Source organism: Nothobranchius furzeri, chromosome 2, assembly GCF_043380555.1.
Source record: "Nothobranchius furzeri strain GRZ-AD chromosome 2, NfurGRZ-RIMD1, whole genome shotgun sequence".
In the NCBI taxonomy this organism is placed as follows: Eukaryota; Metazoa; Chordata; class Actinopteri; order Cyprinodontiformes; family Nothobranchiidae; genus Nothobranchius; species Nothobranchius furzeri.
The window spans coordinates 53,731,468-53,751,414 of NC_091742.1; the positions used below are offsets into that span (position 1 = coordinate 53,731,468).

At 44.5% G+C, this 19,947-nt stretch overlaps 14 non-coding genes and 1 pseudogene across 14 annotated transcripts; all 15 read left to right on the forward strand.

Moving 5' to 3' along the window:
- The first annotated feature begins 246 nt into the window (after positions 1-246).
- LOC139068228 (5S ribosomal RNA) lies at positions 247-365 on the forward strand. Its single transcript, XR_011519827.1, has one exon. It is a non-coding gene; the product is annotated as a 5S ribosomal RNA (ribosomal RNA).
- A 1,260-nt stretch (positions 366-1,625) lies between these two features.
- On the forward strand, positions 1,626-1,744 carry LOC139068229 (5S ribosomal RNA). The gene has a single exon (XR_011519828.1). It is a non-coding gene; the product is annotated as a 5S ribosomal RNA (ribosomal RNA).
- Positions 1,745-3,005: 1,261 nt separating this feature from the next.
- LOC139066585 (5S ribosomal RNA) lies at positions 3,006-3,124 on the forward strand. The gene has a single exon (XR_011519487.1). It is a non-coding gene; the product is annotated as a 5S ribosomal RNA (ribosomal RNA).
- Positions 3,125-4,385: 1,261 nt separating this feature from the next.
- On the forward strand, positions 4,386-4,504 carry LOC139066595 (5S ribosomal RNA). Its single transcript, XR_011519498.1, has one exon. It is a non-coding gene; the product is annotated as a 5S ribosomal RNA (ribosomal RNA).
- A 1,260-nt stretch (positions 4,505-5,764) lies between these two features.
- LOC139068212 (5S ribosomal RNA) lies at positions 5,765-5,883 on the forward strand. The gene has a single exon (XR_011519811.1). It is a non-coding gene; the product is annotated as a 5S ribosomal RNA (ribosomal RNA).
- A 1,262-nt stretch (positions 5,884-7,145) lies between these two features.
- Positions 7,146-7,264, forward strand: LOC139068269 (5S ribosomal RNA). Its single transcript, XR_011519868.1, has one exon. It is a non-coding gene; the product is annotated as a 5S ribosomal RNA (ribosomal RNA).
- A 1,260-nt stretch (positions 7,265-8,524) lies between these two features.
- LOC139066606 (5S ribosomal RNA) lies at positions 8,525-8,643 on the forward strand. The gene has a single exon (XR_011519509.1). It is a non-coding gene; the product is annotated as a 5S ribosomal RNA (ribosomal RNA).
- Positions 8,644-9,904: 1,261 nt separating this feature from the next.
- LOC139068288 (5S ribosomal RNA) lies at positions 9,905-10,023 on the forward strand. The gene has a single exon (XR_011519887.1). It is a non-coding gene; the product is annotated as a 5S ribosomal RNA (ribosomal RNA).
- A 1,260-nt stretch (positions 10,024-11,283) lies between these two features.
- On the forward strand, positions 11,284-11,402 carry LOC139068290 (5S ribosomal RNA). The gene has a single exon (XR_011519889.1). It is a non-coding gene; the product is annotated as a 5S ribosomal RNA (ribosomal RNA).
- Positions 11,403-12,662: 1,260 nt separating this feature from the next.
- LOC139068242 (5S ribosomal RNA) lies at positions 12,663-12,781 on the forward strand. The gene has a single exon (XR_011519841.1). It is a non-coding gene; the product is annotated as a 5S ribosomal RNA (ribosomal RNA).
- A 1,260-nt stretch (positions 12,782-14,041) lies between these two features.
- On the forward strand, positions 14,042-14,160 carry LOC139068139 (5S ribosomal RNA). Its single transcript, XR_011519740.1, has one exon. It is a non-coding gene; the product is annotated as a 5S ribosomal RNA (ribosomal RNA).
- A 1,260-nt stretch (positions 14,161-15,420) lies between these two features.
- Positions 15,421-15,539, forward strand: LOC139067782 (5S ribosomal RNA; annotated as a pseudogene).
- Positions 15,540-16,799: 1,260 nt separating this feature from the next.
- LOC139068306 (5S ribosomal RNA) lies at positions 16,800-16,918 on the forward strand. The gene has a single exon (XR_011519905.1). It is a non-coding gene; the product is annotated as a 5S ribosomal RNA (ribosomal RNA).
- A 1,261-nt stretch (positions 16,919-18,179) lies between these two features.
- On the forward strand, positions 18,180-18,298 carry LOC139068223 (5S ribosomal RNA). The gene has a single exon (XR_011519822.1). It is a non-coding gene; the product is annotated as a 5S ribosomal RNA (ribosomal RNA).
- Positions 18,299-19,558: 1,260 nt separating this feature from the next.
- Positions 19,559-19,677, forward strand: LOC139068291 (5S ribosomal RNA). Its single transcript, XR_011519890.1, has one exon. It is a non-coding gene; the product is annotated as a 5S ribosomal RNA (ribosomal RNA).
- The last annotated feature ends 270 nt before the right edge of the window (positions 19,678-19,947 follow it).

Here is a 19,947-nt window from a genome sequence, read left to right on the forward strand (position 1 = left end):
TCGTTTGTACTTTCTGACGTCTGCGATGTGAACAAATTTGGATTAAAGCGCATGAACCTATTCTACTGTGTCACTACACAAGCTCCCCTCTCCGCTTTCGCCCACGGAGCCCGGCCAGACACAGCTCAAACTGGGGATGAGGGCGGTTTACTGGAAAGGCCTCAAATTGCAGCATTCCATTCAATGGCAGCCAAGGGCACAACTGTCTCTGCACCCATAAAACGGAGGACGGAAGGGCAAGCCTTTGCTTATGGCCATATCACCCTGAACACGCCCGATCTCGTCTGATCTCGGAAGCTAAGCAGGGTCGGGCCTGGTTAGTACTTGGATGGGAGACCGCCTGGGAATACCAGGTGCTGTAAGCTTTTGTCCTTGTCTTTTGAGCCAGCAGAGGGTGCTGTTACGCACTCGCCCTTCTGAGGAACAACACCTTACAGACCTCAAACAGTTACAACAGCATATTGCACTTTTCCTTAACCCTTTCATGCATAATAGTCACTCAAGTGGACAGGTACTCAAAATTGTTATTTACTTATTTTTGCTATTAAGCACAGCTGTTGAAGACTTTATTGCATTTGAGCACCTCCATTTGGACTTTGGTAAGCCAAGCCAACATATTTCATGTTCAGATTGCACGCTGTTCACTGAGGTGGACATGTAAGAAATTATTTGTAAATTATACATTTTTACAAAAAATATTTGTTGAAATTTGTTTCATTCACACCTAAAGATGAATCAAAAAATTGTTAAAAAAAATCATGGTTGAAGATTTCATAATTCATGCATCAAAAGGTTAACACAGAAATGTCAAAAAGCCCATTCCCTGGGGCAATCAGGTTTTAAAAGAGCGTTTCTTCTTCAATACGTTCACATTTTACTTCCCAAGTTGCAATAGAGAAAATCCAACTCATCTATCTGTGACTTACTTGCAATTCAGGGATCTAACTAAAGATTGTCATTAAGATTTCGTTCCGGAGCAAGGCTCTGCAGCCTGCGGCCATGATGGCACGTCGCAAGTCTTTGCCGCTACGCTACCAGCTAAAAGAAATGTGGGCCTTTTACTGGAATGGCATCAAAATGCACCAATAGGTCTTTTCCACAAAGACCCAAATAGGTTGTTGGAGAAACACATTGCAATTTATTGCTGCCAAACACAAGAAAAGCTGAACTCACAAACTAAGAAAAATCGGGCGCCAGCCGGCCGGCACCTGTTTGCAAGGATTTCACCCACAGAGCCCGGCCAGACGCAGCCCGAACAGGGGGGCGTGGGTCCCACTTTCCATGGGCCCACCACTCATAGGAGGGACAAAGGAAAAACGAGGTACTTCTCTCAACTGAGGTGAAGGTGGCCTTTTTGTACATCCAAATGTTAAATAATATCGTTTGTACTTTCTGACGTCTGCGATGTGAACAAATTTGGATTAAAGCGCATGAACCTATTCTACTGTGTCACTACACAAGCTCCCCTCTCCGCTTTCGCCCACGGAGCCCGGCCAGACACAGCTCAAACTGGGGATGAGGGCGGTTTACTGGAAAGGCCTCAAATTGCAGCATTCCATTCAATGGCAGCCAAGGGCACAACTGTCTCTGCACCCATAAAACGGAGGACGGAAGGGCAAGCCTTTGCTTATGGCCATATCACCCTGAACACGCCCGATCTCGTCTGATCTCGGAAGCTAAGCAGGGTCGGGCCTGGTTAGTACTTGGATGGGAGACCGCCTGGGAATACCAGGTGCTGTAAGCTTTTGTCCTTGTCTTTTGAGCCAGCAGAGGGTGCTGTTACGCACTCGCCCTTCTGAGGAACAACACCTTACAGACCTCAAACAGTTACAACAGCATATTGCACTTTTCCTTAACCCTTTCATGCATAATAGTCACTCAAGTGGACAGGTACTCAAAATTGTTATTTACTTATTTTTGCTATTAAGCACAGCTGTTGAAGACTTTATTGCATTTGAGCACCTCCATTTGGACTTTGGTAAGCCAAGCCAACATATTTCATGTTCAGATTGCACGCTGTTCACTGAGGTGGACATGTAAGAAATTATTTGTAAATTATACATTTTTACAAAAAATATTTGTTGAAATTTGTTTCATTCACACCTAAAGATGAATCAAAAAATTGTTAAAAAAAAATCATGGTTGAAGATTTCATAATTCATGCATCAAAAGGTTAACACAGAAATGTCAAAAAGCCCATTCCCTGGGGCAATCAGGTTTTAAAAGAGCGTTTCTTCTTCAATACGTTCACATTTTACTTCCCAAGTTGCAATAGAGAAAATCCAACTCATCTATCTGTGACTTACTTGCAATTCAGGGATCTAACTAAAGATTGTCATTAAGATTTTGTTCCGGAGCAAGGCTCTGCAGCCTGCGGCCATGATGGCACGTCGCAAGTCTTTGCCGCTACGCTACCAGCTAAAAGAAATGTGGGCCTTTTACTGGAATGGCATCAAAATGCACCAATAGGTCTTTTCCACAAAGACCCAAATAGGTTGTTGGAGAAACACATTGCAATTTATTGCTGCCAAACACAAGAAAAGCTGAACTCACAAACTAAGAAAAATCGGGCGCCAGCCGGCCGGCACCTGTTTGCAAGGATTTCACCCACAGAGCCCGGCCAGACGCAGCCCGAACAGGGGGGCGTGGGTCCCACTTTCCATGGGCCCACCACTCATAGGAGGGACAAAGGAAAAACGAGGTACTTCTCTCAACTGAGGTGAAGGTGGCCTTTTTGTACATCCAAATGTTAAATAATATCGTTTGTACTTTCTGACGTCTGCGATGTGAACAAATTTGGATTAAAGCGCATGAACCTATTCTACTGTGTCACTACACAAGCTCCCCTGTCCGCTTTCGCCCACGGAGCCCGGCCAGACACAGCTCAAACTGGGGATGAGGGCGGTTTACTGGAAAGGCCTCAAATTGCAGCATTCCATTCAATGGCAGCCAAGGGCACAACTGTCTCTGCACCCATAAAACGGAGGACGGAAGGGCAAGCCTTCGCTTACGGCCATACCACCCTGAACACGCCCGATCTCGTCTGATCTCGGAAGCTAAGCAGGGTCGGGCCTGGTTAGTACTTGGATGGGAGACCGCCTGGGAATACCAGGTGCTGTAAGCTTTTGTCCTTGTCTTTTGAGCCAGCAGAGGGTGCTGTTACGCACTCGCCCTTCTGAGGAACAACACCTTACAGACCTCAAACAGTTACAACAGCATATTGCACTTTTCCTTAACCCTTTCATGCATAATAGTCACTCAAGTGGACAGGTACTCAAAATTGTTATTTATTTATTTTTGCTATTAAGCACAGCTGTTGAAGACTTTATTGCATTTGAGCACCTCCATTTGGACTTTGGTAAGCCAAGCCAACATATTTCATGTTCAGATTGCACGCTGTTCACTGAGGTGGACATGTAATAAATTATTTGTAAATTATACATTTTTACAAAAAATATTTGTTGAAATTTGTTTCATTCACACCTAAAGATGAATCAAAAAATTGTTAAAAAAAAATCATGGTTGAAGATTTCATAATTCATGCATCAAAAGGTTAACACAGAAATGTCAAAAAGCCCATTCCCTGGGGCAATCAGGTTTTAAAAGAGCGTTTCTTCTTCAATACGTTCACATTTTACTTCCCAAGTTGCAATAGAGAAAATCCAACTCATCTATCTGTGACTTACTTGCAATTCAGGGATCTAACTAAAGATTGTCATTAAGATTTCGTTCCGGAGCAAGGCTCTGCAGCCTGCGGCCATGATGGCACGTCGCAAGTCTTTGCCGCTACGCTACCAGCTAAAAGAAATGTGGGCCTTTTACTGGAATGGCATCAAAATGCACCAATAGGTCTTTTCCACAAAGACCCAAATAGGTTGTTGGAGAAACACATTGCAATTTATTGCTGCCAAACACAAGAAAAGCTGAACTCACAAACTAAGAAAAATCGGGCGCCAGCCGGCCGGCACCTGTTTGCAAGGATTTCACCCACAGAGCCCGGCCAGACGCAGCCCGAACAGGGGGGCGTGGGTCCCACTTTCCATGGGCCCACCACTCATAGGAGGGACAAAGGAAAAACGAGGTACTTCTCTCAACTGAGGTGAAGGTGGCCTTTTTGTACATCCAAATGTTAAATAATATCGTTTGTACTTTCTGACGTCTGCGATGTGAACAAATTTGGATTAAAGCGCATGAACCTATTCTACTGTGTCACTACACAAGCTCCCCTCTCCGCTTTCGCCCACGGAGCCCGGCCAGACACAGCTCAAACTGGGGATGAGGGCGGTTTACTGGAAAGGCCTCAAATTGCAGCATTCCATTCAATGGCAGCCAAGGGCACACCTGTCTCTGCACCCATAAAACGGAGGACGGAAGGGCAAGCCTTCGCTTACGGCCATACCACCCTGAACACGCCCGATCTCGTCTGATCTCGGAAGCTAAGCAGGGTCGGGCCTGGTTAGTACTTGGATGGGAGACCGCCTGGGAATACCAGGTGCTGTAAGCTTTTGTCCTTGTCTTTTGAGCCAGCAGAGGGTGCTGTTACGCACTCGCCCTTCTGAGGAACAACACCTTACAGACCTCAAACAGTTACAACAGCATATTGCACTTTTCCTTAACCCTTTCATGCATAATAGTCACTCAAGTGGACAGGTACTCAAAATTGTTATTTATTTATTTTTGCTATTAAGCACAGCTGTTGAAGACTTTATTGCATTTGAGCACCTCCATTTGGACTTTGGTAAGCCAAGCCAACATATTTCATGTTCAGATTGCACGCTGTTCACTGAGGTGGACATGTAATAAATTATTTGTAAATTATACATTTTTACAAAAAATATTTGTTGAAATTTGTTTCATTCACACCTAAAGATGAATCAAAAAATTGTTAAAAAAAATCATGGTTGAAGATTTCATAATTCATGCATCAAAAGGTTAACACAGAAATGTCAAAAAGCCCATTCCCTGGGGCAATCAGGTTTTAAAAGAGCGTTTCTTCTTCAATACGTTCACATTTTACTTCCCAAGTTGCAATAGAGAAAATCCAACTCATCTATCTGTGACTTACTTGCAATTCAGGGATCTAACTAAAGATTGTCATTAAGATTTCGTTCCGGAGCAAGGCTCTGCAGCCTGCGGCCATGATGGCACGTCGCAAGTCTTTGCCGCTACACTACCAGCTAAAAGAAATGTGGGCCTTTTACTGGAATGGCATCAAAATGCACCAATAGGTCTTTTCCACAAAGACCCAAATAGGTTGTTGGAGAAACACATTGCAATTTATTGCTGCCAAACACAAGAAAAGCTGAACTCACAAACTAAGAAAAATCGGGCGCCAGCCGGCCGGCACCTGTTTGCAAGGATTTCACCCACAGAGCCCGGCCAGACGCAGCCCGAACAGGGGGGCGTGGGTCCCACTTTCCATGGGCCCACCACTCATAGGAGGGACAAAGGAAAAACGAGGTACTTCTCTCAACTGAGGTGAAGGTGGCCTTTTTGTACATCCAAATGTTAAATAATATCGTTTGTACTTTCTGACGTCTGCGATGTGAACAAATTTGGATTAAAGCGCATGAACCTATTCTACTGTGTCACTACACAAGCTCCCCTCTCCGCTTTCGCCCACGGAGCCCGGCCAGACACAGCTCAAACTGGGGATGAGGGCGGTTTACTGGAAAGGCCTCAAATTGCAGCATTCCATTCAATGGCAGCCAAGGGCACAACTGTCTCTGCACCCATAAAACGGAGGACGGAAGGACAAGCCTTCGCTTACGGCCATACCACCCTGAACACGCCCGATCTCGTCTGATCTCGGAAGCTAAGCAGAGTCGGGCCTGGTTAGTACTTGGATGGGAGACCGCCTGGGAATACCAGGTGCTGTAAGCTTTTGTCCTTGTCTTTTGAGCCAGCAGAGGGTGCTGTTACGCACTCGCCCTTCTGAGGAACAACACCTTACAGACCTCAAACAGTTACAACAGCATATTGCACTTTTCCTTAACCCTTTCATGCATAATAGTCACTCAAGTGGACAGGTACTCAAAATTGTTATTTATTTATTTTTGCTATTAAGCACAGCTGTTGAAGACTTTATTGCATTTGAGCACCTCCATTTGGACTTTGGTAAGCCAAGCCAACATATTTCATGTTCAGATTGCACGCTGTTCACTGAGGTGGACATGTAAGAAATTATTTGTAAATTATACATTTTTACAAAAAATATTTGTTGAAATTTGTTTCATTCACACCTAAAGATGAATCAAAAAATTGTTAAAAAAAAAATCATGGTTGAAGATTTCATAATTCATGCATCAAAAGGTTAACACAGAAATGTCAAAAAGCCCATTCCCTGGGGCAATCAGGTTTTAAAAGAGCGTTTCTTCTTCAATACGTTCACATTTTACTTCCCAAGTTGCAATAGAGAAAATCCAACTCATCTATCTGTGACTTACTTGCAATTCAGGGATCTAACTAAAGATTGTCATTAAGATTTCGTTTCGGAGCAAGGCTCTGCAGCCTGCGGCCATGATGGCACGTCGCAAGTCTTTGCCGCTACGCTACCAGCTAAAAGAAATGTGGGCCTTTTACTGGAATGGCATCAAAATGCACCAATAGGTCTTTTCCACAAAGACCCAAATAGGTTGTTGGAGAAACACATTGCAATTTATTGCTGCCAAACACAAGAAAAGCTGAACTCACAAACTAAGAAAAATCGGGCGCCAGCCGGCCGGCACCTGTTTGCAAGGATTTCACCCACAGAGCCCGGCCAGACGCAGCCCGAACAGGGGGGCGTGGGTCCCACTTTCCATGGGCCCACCACTCATAGGAGGGACAAAGGAAAAACGAGGTACTTCTCTCAACTGAGGTGAAGGTGGCCTTTTTGTACATCCAAATGTTAAATAATATCGTTTGTACTTTCTGACGTCTGCGATGTGAACAAATTTGGATTAAAGCGCATGAACCTATTCTACTGTGTCACTACACAAGCTCCCCTCTCCGCTTTCGCCCACGGAGCCCGGCCAGACACAGCTCAAACTGGGGATGAGGGCGGTTTACTGGAAAGGCCTCAAATTGCAGCATTCCATTCAATGGCAGCCAAGGGCACAACTGTCTCTGCACCCATAAAACGGAGGAATGAAGGGCAAGCCTTCGCTTACGGCCATATCACCCTGAACACGCCCGATCTCGTCTGATCTCGGAAGCCAAGCAGGGTCGGGCCTGGTTAGTACTTAGATGGGAGACCGCCTGGGAATACCAGGTGCTGTAAGCTTTTGTCCTTGTCTTTTGAGCCAGCAGAGGGTGCTGTTACGCACTCGCCCTTCTGAGGAACAACACCTTACAGACCTCAAACAGTTACAACAGCATATTGCACTTTTCCTTAACCCTTTCATGCATAATAGTCACTCAAGTGGACAGGTACTCAAAATTGTTATTTATTTATTTTTGCTATTAAGCACAGCTGTTGAAGACTTTATTGCATTTGAGCACCTCCATTTGGACTTTGGTAAGCCAAGCCAACATATTTCATGTTCAGATTGCACGCTGTTCACTGAGGTGGACATGTAATAAATTATTTGTAAATTATACATTTTTACAAAAAATATTTGTTGAAATTTGTTTCATTCACACCTAAAGATGAATCAAAAAATTGTTAAAAAAAATCATGGTTGAAGATTTCATAATTCATGCATCAAAGGGTTAACACAGAAATGTCAAAAAGCCCATTCCCTGGGGCAATCAGGTTTTAAAAGAGCGTTTCTTCTTCAATACGTTCACATTTTACTTCCCAAGTTGCAATAGAGAAAATCCAACTCATCTATCTGTGACTTACTTGCAATTCAGGGATCTAACTAAAGATTGTCATTAAGATTTCGTTCCGGAGCAAGGCTCTGCAGCCTGCGGCCATGATGGCACGTCGCAAGTCTTTGCCGCTACGCTACCAGCTAAAAGAAATGTGGGCCTTTTACTGGAATGGCATCAAAATGCACCAATAGGTCTTTTCCACAAAGACCCAAATAGGTTGTTGGAGAAACACATTGCAATTTATTGCTGCCAAACACAAGAAAAGCTGAACTCACAAACTAAGAAAAATCGGGCGCCAGCCGGCCGGCACCTGTTTGCAAGGATTTCACCCACAGAGCCCGGCCAGACGCAGCCTGAACAGGGGGGCGTGGGTCCCACTTTCCAAGGGCCCACCACTCATAGGAGGGACAAAGGAAAAACGAGGTACTTCTCTCAACTGAGGTGAAGGTGGCCTTTTTGTACATCCAAATGTTAAATAATATCGTTTGTACTTTCTGACGTCTGCGATGTGAACAAATTTGGATTAAAGCGCATGAACCTATTCTACTGTGTCACTACACAAGCTCCCCTCTCCGCTTTCGCCCACGGAGCCCGGCCAGACACAGCTCAAACTGGGGATGAGGGCGGTTTACTGGAAAGGCCTCAAATTGCAGCATTCCATTCAATGGCAGCCAAGGGCACAACTGTCTCTGCACCCATAAAACGGAGGACGGAAGGACAAGCCTTCGCTTACGGCCATACCACCCTGAACACGCCCGATCTCGTCTGATCTCGGAAGCTAAGCAGGGTCGGGCCTGGTTAGTACTTGGATGGGAGACCGCCTGGGAATACCAGGTGCTGTAAGCTTTTGTCCTTGTCTTTTGAGCCAGCAGAGGGTGCTGTTACGCACTCGCCCTTCTGAGGAACAACACCTTACAGACCTCAAACAGTTACAACAGCATATTGCACTTTTCCTTAACACTTTCATGCATAATAGTCACTCAAGTGGACAGGTACTCAAAATTGTTATTTATTTATTTTTGCTATTAAGCACAGCTGTTGAAGACTTTATTGCATTTGAGCACCTCCATTTGGACTTTGGTAAGCCAAGCCAACATATTTCATGTTCAGATTGCACGCTGTTCACTGAGGTGGACATGTAATAAATTATTTGTAAATTATACATTTTTACAAAAAATATTTGTTGAAATTTGTTTCATTCACACCTAAAGATGAATCAAAAAATTGTTAAAAAAAAATCATGGTTGAAGATTTCATAATTCATGCATCAAAGGGTTAACACAGAAATGTCAAAAAGCCCATTCCCTGGGGCAATCAGGTTTTAAAAGAGCGTTTCTTCTTCAATACGTTCACATTTTACTTCCCAAGTTGCAATAGAGAAAATCCAACTCATCTATCTGTGACTTACTTGCAATTCAGGGATCTAACTAAAGATTGTCATTAAGATTTCGTTCCGGAGCAAGGCTCTGCAGCCTGCGGCCATGATGGCACGTCGCAAGTCTTTGCCGCTACGCTACCAGCTAAAAGAAATGTGGGCCTTTTACTGGAATAGCATCAAAATGCACCAATAGGTCTTTTCCACAAAGACCCAAATAGGTTGTTGGAGAAACACATTGCAATTTATTGCTGCCAAACACAAGAAAAGCTGAACTCACAAACTAAGAAAAATCGGGCGCCAGCCGGCCGGCACCTGTTTGCAAGGATTTCACCCACAGAGCCCGGCCAGACGCAGCCCGAACAGGGGGGTGTGGGTCCCACTTTCCATGGGCCCACCACTCATAGGAGGGACAAAGGAAAAACGAGGTACTTCTCTCAACTGAGGTGAAGGTGGCCTTTTTGTACATCCAAATGTTAAATAATATCGTTTGTACTTTCTGACGTCTGCGATGTGAACAAATTTGGATTAAAGCGCATGAACCTATTCTAATGTGTCACTACACAAGCTCCCCTCTCCGCTTTCGCCCACGGAGCCCGGCCAGACACAGCTCAAACTGGGGATGAGGGCGGTTTACTGGAAAGGCCTCAAATTGCAGCATTCCATTCAATGGCAGCCAAGGGCACAACTGTCTCTGCACCCATAAAACGGAGGACGGAAGGACAAGCCTTCGCTTACGGCCATACCACCCTGAACACGCCCCATCTCGTCTGATCTCGGAAGCTAAGCAGGGTCGGGCCTGGTTAGTACTTGGATGGGAGACCGCCTGGGAATACCAGGTGCTGTAAGCTTTTGTCCTTGTCTTTTGAGCCAGCAGAGGGTGCTGTTACGCACTCGCCCTTCTGAGGAACAACACCTTACAGACCTCAAACAGTTACAACAGCATATTGCACTTTTCCTTAACCCTTTCATGCATAATAGTCACTCAAGTGGACAGGTACTCAAAATTGTTATTTATTTATTTTTGCTATTAAGCACAGCTGTTGAAGACTTTATTGCATTTGAGCACCTCCATTTGGACTTTGGTAAGCCAAGCCAACATATTTCATGTTCAGATTGCACGCTGTTCACTGAGGTGGACATGTAATAAATTATTTGTAAATTATACATTTTTACAAAAAATATTTGTTGAAATTTGTTTCATTCACACCTAAAGATGAATCAAAAAATTGTTAAAAAAAATCATGGTTGAAGATTTCATAATTCATGCATCAAAGGGTTAACACAGAAATGTCAAAAAGCCCATTCCCTGGGGCAATCAGGTTTTAAAAGAGCGTTTCTTCTTCAATACGTTCACATTTTACTTCCCAAGTTGTAATAGAGAAAATCCAACTCATCTATCTGTGACTTACTTGCAATTCAGGGATCTAACTAAAGATTGTCATTAAGATTTTGTTCCAGAGCAAGGCTCTGCAGCCTGCGGCCATGATGGCACGTCGCAAGTCTTTGCCGCTACGCTACCAGCTAAAAGAAATGTGGGCCTTTTACTGGAATGGCATCAAAATGCACCAATAGGTCTTTTCCACAAAGACCCAAATAGGTTGTTGGAGAAACACATTGCAATTTATTGCTGCCAAACACAAGAAAAGCTGAACTCACAAACTAAGAAAAATCGGGCGCCAGCCGGCCGGCACCTGTTTGCAAGGATTTCACCCACAGAGCCCGGCCAGACGCAGCCCGAACAGGGGGGCGTGGGTCCCACTTTCCATGGGCCCACCACTCATAGGAGGGACAAAGGAAAAACGAGGTACTTCTCTCAACTGAGGTGAAGGTGGCCTTTTTGTACATCCAAATGTTAAATAATATCGTTTGTACTTTCTGACGTCTGCGATGTGAACAAATTTGGATTAAAGCGCATGAACCTATTCTACTGTGTCACTACACAAGCTCCCCTCTCCGCTTTCGCCCACGGAGCCCGGCCAGACACAGCTCAAACTGGGGATGAGGGCGGTTTACTGGAAAGGCCTCAAATTGCAGCATTCCATTCAATGGCAGCCAAGGGCACAACTGTCTCTGCACCCATAAAACGGAGGACGGAAGGACAAGCCTTCGCTTACGGCCATACCACCCTGAACACGCCCCATCTCGTCTGATCTCGGAAGCTAAGCAGGGTCGGGCCTGGTTAGTACTTGGATGGGAGACCGCCTGGGAATACCAGGTGCTGTAAGCTTTTGTCCTTGTCTTTTGAGCCAGCAGAGGGTGCTGTTACGCACTCGCCCTTCTGAGGAACAACACCTTACAGACCTCAAACAGTTACAACAGCATATTGCACTTTTCCTTAACCCTTTCATGCATAATAGTCACTCAAGTGGACAGGTACTCAAAATTGTTATTTATTTATTTTTGCTATTAAGCACAGCTGTTGAAGACTTTATTGCATTTCAGCACCTCCATTTGGACTTTGGTAAGCCAAGCCAACATATTTCATGTTCAGATTGCACGCTGTTCACTGAGGTGGACATGTAATAAATTATTTGTAAATTATACATTTTTACAAAAAATATTTGTTGAAATTTGTTTCATTCACACCTAAAGATGAATCAAAAAATTGTTAAAAAAAATCATGGTTGAAGATTTCATAATTCATGCATCAAAGGGTTAACACAGAAATGTCAAAAAGCCCATTCCCTGGGGCAATCAGGTTTTAAAAGAGCGTTTCTTCTTCAATACGTTCACATTTTACTTCCCAAGTTGTAATAGAGAAAATCCAACTCATCTATCTGTGACTTACTTGCAATTCAGGGATCTAACTAAAGATTGTCATTAAGATTTTGTTCCAGAGCAAGGCTCTGCAGCCTGCGGCCATGATGGCACGTCGCAAGTCTTTGCCGCTACGCTACCAGCTAAAAGAAATGTGGGCCTTTTACTGGAATGGCATCAAAATGCACCAATAGGTCTTTTCCACAAAGACCCAAATAGGTTGTTGGAGAAACACATTGCAATTTATTGCTGCCAAACACAAGAAAAGCTGAACTCACAAACTAAGAAAAATCGGGCGCCAGCCGGCCGGCACCTGTTTGCAAGGATTTCACCCACAGAGCCCGGCCAGACGCAGCCCGAACAGGGGGGCGTGGGTCCCACTTTCCATGGGCCCACCACTCATAGGAGGGACAAAGGAAAAACGAGGTACTTCTCTCAACTGAGGTGAAGGTGGCCTTTTTGTACATCCAAATGTTAAATAATATCGTTTGTACTTTCTGACGTCTGCGATGTGAACAAATTTGGATTAAAGCGCATGAACCTATTCTACTGTGTCACTACACAAGCTCCCCTCTCCGCTTTCGCCCACGGAGCCCAGCCAGACACAGCTCAAACTGGGGATGAGGGCGGTTTACTGGAAAGGCCTCAAATTGCAGCATTCCATTCAATGGCAGCCAAGGGCACAACTGTCTCTGCACCCATAAAATGGAGGACGGAAGGACAGGCCTTCGCTTACGCCCATACCACCCTGAACACGCCCGATCTCGTCTGATCTCGGAAGCTAAGCAGGGTCGGGCCTGGTTAGTACTTGGATGGGAGACCGCCTGGGAATACCAGGTGCTGTAAGCTTTTGTCCTTGTCTTTTGAGCCAGCAGAGGGTGCTGTTACGCACTCGCCCTTCTGAGGAACAACACCTTACAGACCTCAAACAGTTACAACAGCATATTGCACTTTTCCTTAACCCTTTCATGCATAATAGTCACTCAAGTGGACAGGTACTCAAAATTGTTATTTATTTATTTTTGCTATTAAGCACAGCTGTTGAAGACTTTATTGCATTTGAGCACCTCCATTTGGACTTTGGTAAGCCAAGCCAACATATTTCATGTTCAGATTGCACGCTGTTCACTGAGGTGGACATGTAATAAATTATTTGTAAATTATACATTTTTACAAAAAATATTTGTTGAAATTTGTTTCATTCACACCTAAAGATGAATCAAAAAATTGTTAAAAAAAATCATGGTTGAAGATTTCATAATTCATGCATCAAAGGGTTAACACAGAAATGTCAAAAAGCCCATTCCCTGGGGCAATCAGGTTTTAAAAGAGCGTTTCTTCTTCAATACGTTCACATTTTACTTCCCAAGTTGCAATAGAGAAAATCCAACTCATCTATCTGTGACTTACTTGCAATTCAGGGATCTAACTAAAGATTGTCATTAAGATTTCGTTCCGGAGCAAGGCTCTGCAGCCTGCGGCCATGATGGCACGTCGCAAGTCTTTGCCGCTACGCTACCAGCTAAAAGAAATGTGGGCCTTTTACTGGAATGGCATCAAAATGCACCAATAGGTCTTTTCCACAAAGACCCAAATAGGTTGTTGGAGAAACAAATTGCAATTTATTGCTGCCAAACACAAGAAAAGCTGAACTCACAAACTAAGAAAAATCGGGCGCCAGCCGGCCGGCACCTGTTTGCAAGGATTTCACCCACAGAGCCCGGCCAGACGCAGCCCGAACAGGGGGGCGTGGGTCCCACTTTCCATGGGCCCACCACTCATAGGAGGGACAAAGGAAAAACGAGGTACTTCTCTCAACTGAGGTGAAGGTGGCCTTTTTGTACATCCAAATGTTAAATAATATCGTTTGTACTTTCTGACGTCTGCGATGTGAACAAATTTGGATTAAAGCGCATGAACCTATTCTACTGTGTCACTACACAAGCTCCCCTCTCCGCTTTCGCCCACGGAGCCCGGCCAGACACAGCTCAAACTGGGGATGAGGGCGGTTTACTGGAAAGGCCTCAAATTGCAGCATTCCATTCAATGGCAGCCAAGGGCACAGCTGTCTCTGCACCCATAAAAGGGAGGACGGAAGGACAGGCCTTCGCTTACGGCCATACCACCCTGAACACGCCTGATCTCGTCTGATCTCGGAAGCTAAGCAGGGTCGGGCCTGGTTAGTACTTGGATGGGAGACCGCCTGGGAATACCAGGTGCTGTAAGCTTTTGTCCTTGTCTTTTGAGCCAGCAGAGGGTGCTGTTACGCACTCGCCCTTCTGAGGAACAACACCTTACAGACCTCAAACAGTTACAACAGCATATTGCACTTTTCCTTAACCCTTTCATGCATAATAGTCACTCAAGTGGACAGGTACTCAAAATTGTTATTTATTTATTTTTGCTATTAAGCACAGCTGTTGAAGACTTTATTGCATTTGAGCACCTCCATTTGGACTTTGGTAAGCCAAGCCAACATATTTCATGTTCAGATTGCACGCTGTTCACTGAGGTGGACATGTAATAAATTATTTGTAAATTATACATTTTTACAAAAAATATTTGTTGAAATTTGTTTCATTCACACCTAAAGATGAATCAAAAAATTGTTAAAAAAAATCATGGTTGAAGATTTCATAATTCATGCATCAAAGGGTTAACACAGAAATGTCAAAAAGCCCATTCCCTGGGGCAATCAGGTTTTAAAAGAGCGTTTCTTCTTCAATACGTTCACATTTTACTTCCCAAGTTGCAATAGAGAAAATCCAACTCATCTATCTGTGACTTACTTGCAATTCAGGGATCTAACTAAAGATTGTCATTAAGATTTCGTTCCGGAGCAAGGCTCTGCAGCCTGCGGCCATGATGGCACGTCGCAAGTCTTTGCCGCTACGCTACCAGCTAAAAGAAATGTGGGCCTTTTACTGGAATGGCATCAAAATGCACCAATAGGTCTTTTCCACAAAGACCCAAATAGGTTGTTGGAGAAACAAATTGCAATTTATTGCTGCCAAACACAAGAAAAGCTGAACTCACAAACTAAGAAAAATCGGGCGCCAGCCGGCCGGCACCTGTTTGCAAGGATTTCACCCACAGAGCCCGGCCAGACGCAGCCCGAACAGGGGGGCGTGGGTCCCACTTTCCATGGGCCCACCACTCATAGGAGGGACAAAGGAAAAACGAGGTACTTCTCTCAACTGAGGTGAAAGTGGCCTTTTTGTACATCCAAATGTTAAATAATATCGTTTGTACTTTCTGACGTCTGCGATGTGAACAAATTTGGATTAAAGCGCATGAACCTATTCTACTGTGTCACTACACAAGCTCCCCTCTCCGCTTTCGCCCACGGAGCCCGGCCAGACACAGCTCAAACTGGGGATGAGGGCGGTTTACTGGAAAGGCCTCAAATTGCAGCATTCCATTCAATGGCAGCCAAGGGCACAACTGTCTCTGCACCCATAAAAGGGAGGACGGAAGGACAAGCCTTCGCTTACGGCCATACCACACTGAACACGCCCGATCTCGTCTGATCTCGGAAGCTAAGCAGGGTCGGGCCTCGTTAATAATTGGATGGGAGACGGCCTGGGAATACTAGGAGCTGTAATCTTTTGTCCTTGTCTTTTGAGCCAGCAGAGGGTGCTGTTACGCACTCGCCCTTCTGAGGAACAACACCTTACAGACCTCAAACAGTTACAACAGCATATTGCACTTTTCCTTAACCCTTTAATGCATAATAGTCACTCAAGTGGACAGGTACTCAAAATTGTTATTTATTTATTTTTGCTATTAAGCACAGCTGTTGAAGACTTTATTGCATTTGAGCACCTCCATTTGGACTTTGGTAAGCCAAGCCAACATATTTCATGTTCAGATTGCACGCTGTTCACTGAGGTGGACATGTAATAAATTATTTGTAAATTATACATTTTTACAAAAAATATTTGTTGAAATTTGTTTCATTCACACCTAAAGATGAATCAAAAAATTGTTAAAAAAAACCATGGTTGAAGATTTCATAATTCATGCATCAAAGGGTTAACACAGAAATGTCAAAAAGCCCATTCCCTGGGGCAATCAGGTTTTAAAAGAGCGTTTCTTCTTCAATACGTTCACATTTTACTTCCCAAGTTGCAATAGAGAAAATCCAACTCATCTATCTGTGACTTACTTGCAATTCAGGGATCTAACTAAAGATTGTCATTAAGATTTCGTTCCGGAGCAAGGCTCTGCAGCCTGCGGCAATGATGGCACGTCGCAAGTCTTTGCCGCTACGCTACCAGCTAAAAGAAATGTGGGCCTTTTACTGGAATGGCATCAAAATGCACCAATAGGTCTTTTCCACAAAGACCCAAATAGGTTGTTGGAGAAACACATTGCAATTTATTGCTGCCAAACACAAGAAAAGCTGAACTCACAAACTAAGAAAAATCGGGCGCCAGCCGGCCGGCACCTGTTTGCAAGTATTTCACCCACAGAGCCCGGCCAGACGCAGCCCGAACAGGGGGGCGTGGGTCCCACTTTCCATGGGCCCACCACTCATAGGAGGGACAAAGGAAAAACGAGGTACTTCTCTCAACTGAGGTGAAGGTGGCCTTTTTGTACATCCAAATGTTAAATAATATCGTTTGTACTTTCTGACGTCTGCGATGTGAACAAATTTGGATTAAAGCGCATGAACCTATTCTACTGTGTCACTACACAAGCTCCCCTCTCCGCCTTCGCCCACGGAGCCCGGCCAGACACAGCTCAAACTGGGGATGAGGGCGGTTTACTGGAAAGGCCTCAAATTGCAGCATTCCATTCAATGGCAGCCAAGGGCACAACTGTCTCTGCACCCATAAAACGGAGGACGGAAGGACAAGCCTTCGCTTACGGCCATACCACCCTGAACACGCCCGATCTCGTCTGATCTCGGAAGCTACGCAGGGTCGGGCCTGGTTAGTACTTGGATGGGAGACCGCCTGGGAATACCAGGTGCTGCAAGCTTTTGTCCTTGTCTTTTGAGCCAGCAGAGGGTGCTGTTACGCACTCGCCCTTCTGAGGAACAACACCTTACAGACCTCAAACAGTTACAACAGCATATTGCACTTTTCCTTAACCCTTTCATGCATAATAGTCACTCAAGTGGACAGGTACTCAAAATTGTTATTTATTTATTTTTGCTATTAAGCACAGCTGTTGAAGACTTTATTGCATTTGAGCACCTCCATTTGGACTTTGGTAAGCCAAGCCAACATATTTCATGTTCAGATTGCATGCTGTTCACTGAGGTGGACATGTAATAAATTATTTGTAAATTATACATTTTTACAAAAAATATTTGTTGAAATTTGTTTCATTCACACCTAAAGATGAATCAAAAAATTGTTAAAAAAAAATCATGGTTGAAGATTTCATAATTCATGCATCAAAGGGTTAACACAGAAATGTCAAAAAGCCCATTCCCTGGGGCAATCAGGTTTTAAAAGAGCGTTTCTTCTTCAATACGTTCACATTTTACTTCCCAAGTTGCAATAGAGAAAATCCAACTCATCTATCTGTGACTTACTTGCAATTCAGGGATCTAACTAAAGATTGTCATTAAGATTTCGTTCCGGAGCAAGGCTCTGCAGCCTGCGGCCATGATGGCACGTCGCAAGTCTTTGCCGCTACGCTACCAGCTAAAAGAAATGTGGGCCTTTTACTGGAATGGCATCAAAATGCACCAATAGGTCTTTTCCACAAAGACCCAAATAGGTTGTTGGAGAAACACATTGCAATTTATTGCTGCCAAACACAAGAAAAGCTGAACTCACAAACTAAGAAAAATCGGGCGCCAGCCGGCCGGCACCTGTTTGCAAGGATTTCACCCACAGAGCCCGGCCAGACGCAGCCCGAACAGGGGGGCGTGGGTCCCACTTTCCATGGGCCCACCACTCATAGGAGGGACAAAGGAAAAACGAGGTACTTCTCTCAACTGAGGTGAAGGTGGCCTTTTTGTACATCCAAATGTTAAATAATATTGTTTGTACTTTCTGACGTCTGCGATGTGAACAAATTTGGATTAAAGCGCATGAACCTATTCTACTGTGTCATTACACAAGCTCCCCTCTCCGCTTTCGCCCACGGAGCCCGGCCAGACACAGCTCAAACTGGGGATGAGGGCGGTTTACTGGAAAGGCCTCAAATTGCAGCATTCCATTCAATGGCAGCCAAGGGCACAACTGTCTCTGCACCCATAAAACAGAGGACGGAAGGACAAGCCTTCGCTTACGGCCATACCACCCTGAACACGCCCGATCTCGTCTGATCTCGGAAGCTAAGCAGGGTCGGGCCTGGTTAGTACCTGGATGGGAGACCGCCTGGGAATACCAGGTGCTGTAAGATTTTGTCCTTGTCTTTTGAGCCAGCAGAGGGTGCTGTTACGCACTCGCCCTTCTGAGGAACAACACCTTACAGACCTCAAACAGTTACAACAGCATATTGCACTTTTCCTTAACCCTTTCATGCATAATAGTCACTCAAGTGGACAGGTACTCAAAATTGTTATTTATTTATTTTTGCTATTAAGCACAGCTGTTGAAGACTTTATTGCATTTGAGCACCTCCATTTGGACTTTGGTAAGCCAAGCCAACATATTTCATGTTCAGATTGCACGCTGTTCACTGAGGTGGACATGTAATAAATTATTTGTAAATTATACATTTTTACAAAAAATATTTGTTGAAATTTGTTTCATTCACACCTAAAGATGAATCAAAAAATTGTTAAAAAAAATCATGGTTGAAGATTTCATAATTCATGCATCAAAGGGTTAACACAGAAATGTCAAAAAGCCCATTCCCTGGGGCAATCAGGTTTTAAAAGAGCGTTTCTTCTTCAATACGTTCACATTTTACTTCCCAAGTTGCAATAGAGAAAATCCAACTCATCTATCTGTGACTTACTTGCAATTCAGGGATCTAACTAAAGATTGTCATTAAGATTTCGTTCCGGAGCAAGGCTCTGCAGCCTGCGGCCATGATGGCACGTCGCAAGTCTTTGCCGCTACGCTACCAGCTAAAAGAAATGTGGGCCTTTTACTGGAATGGCATCAAAATGCACCAATAGGTCTTTTCCACAAAGACCCAAATAGGTTGTTGGAGAAACACATTGCAATTTATTGCTGCCAAACACAAGAAAAGCTGAACTCACAAACTAAGAAAAATCGGGCGCCAGCCGGCCGGCACCTGTTTGCAAGGATTTCACCCACAGAGCCCGGCCAGACGCAGCCCGAACAGGGGGGCGTGGGTCCCACTTTCCATGGGCCCACCACTCATAGGAGGGACAAAGGAAAAACGAGGTACTTCTCTCAACTGAGGTGAAGGTGGCCTTTTTGTACATCCAAATGTTAAATAATATCGTTTGTACTTTCTGACGTCTGCGATGTGAACAAATTTGGATTAAAGCGCATGAACCTATTCTACTGTGTCACTACACAAGCTCCCCTCTCCGCTTTCGCCCACGGAGCCCGGCCAGACACAGCTCAAACTGGGGATGAGGGCGGTTTACTGGAAAGGCCTCAAATTGCAGCATTCCATTCAATGGCAGCCAAGGGCACAACTGTCTCTGCACCCATAAAACGGAGGACGGAAGGACAAGCCTTCGCTTACGGCCATACCACCCTGAACACGCCCGATCTTGTCTGATCTCGGAAGCTAAGCAGGGTCGGGTCTGGTTAGTACTTGGATGGGAGACCGCCTGGGAATACCAGGTGCTGTAAGCTTTTGTCCTTGTCTTTTGAGCCAGCAGAGGGTGCTGTTACGCACTCGCCCTTCTGAGGAACAACACCTTACAGACCTCAAACAGTTACAACAGCATATTGCACTTTTCCTTAAACCTTTCATGCATAATAGTCACTCAAGTGGACAGGTACTCAAAATTGTTATTTATTTATTTTTGCTATTAAGCACAGCTGTTGAAGACTTTATTGCATTTGAGCACCTCCATTTGGACTTTGGTAAGCCAAGCCAACATATTTCATGTTCAGATTGCA